This window comes from Tupaia chinensis, unplaced genomic scaffold (assembly GCF_000334495.1).
Source record: "Tupaia chinensis unplaced genomic scaffold, TupChi_1.0 Scaffold000012_1, whole genome shotgun sequence".
Classification (NCBI taxonomy): Eukaryota; Metazoa; Chordata; class Mammalia; order Scandentia; family Tupaiidae; genus Tupaia; species Tupaia belangeri.
Window position 1 is genome coordinate 2,995,641 of NW_006159442.1, and position 652 is coordinate 2,996,292.

The 652-nt window shown below is 53.2% G+C and overlaps 1 protein-coding gene across 1 annotated transcript in view; it reads left to right on the forward strand.

The window, feature by feature from the left end:
- Positions 1–201: 201 nt before the first annotated feature.
- ZNF532 (zinc finger protein 532) overlaps positions 202–652 on the forward strand; it is a 130,273-nt gene continuing 129,822 nt past the window's right edge. Inside the window, exon 1 of the mRNA XM_006139933.3 lies at positions 202–459. The gene's annotated coding sequence lies outside the window, so the exon portion shown is untranslated. The remainder of the gene's footprint in view (positions 460–652) is intronic.

The following is a 652-nucleotide window of genomic DNA, read 5'->3' on the forward strand; positions in this document are numbered from 1 at the left end:
TGCTACGTTTGCACACCATCTCCCTTCTAGAATTTAAAGCAAGATGTAGCTATTACATCTTGTTTACTCAATATCATTCCCCCATTAAAAAAAAAAAAAAAAAAGAGCTACATGAACTGAACATGCCATGTTTCAATCTGGCCCCAGTGGCTTTTTTCCTGAAAGCAGAACGTGTGTCTTTTACACCAGGGCTTTCTCCCCACCCCAGGGGGTGTCTTCCATTCTTTTGTGGCTCAGTTTAAGGCGAAAAGGGCTCCAAACCACTAACCCGAGGAGAGCCCCTTCTTCCACCTCCAGGGAGAATTTCAGATTTCATTTATCTGAAGATAGCGTGCTCTCTTCTTACTTATTTGCCACCATTACGAGGAGAACAAAACACCACCTTGGCTTCGAGATCCTGGGTAGAGGCTCACGGTCTTTTCAACCATCTTGGGCGAGGCCTTGCTTCCTTCCACTCGAGTAAGTTGCGGCTGGGGGCCACGGCTAGGACTGGGTGAGAGCCTGACATGTCGTTGGCAAAAGCAGCCCTCCTCCGTGGCCTCAGCACCCCAGCACCCGCTCTGCGCTCCGGGGCCAAGCTGCAAGGCGGCGGCCCGGGCAGGGCGAGACCTGGCAGGGCTGCATGCGGGGCGCCTCTCGGCAGCCGCCGGCT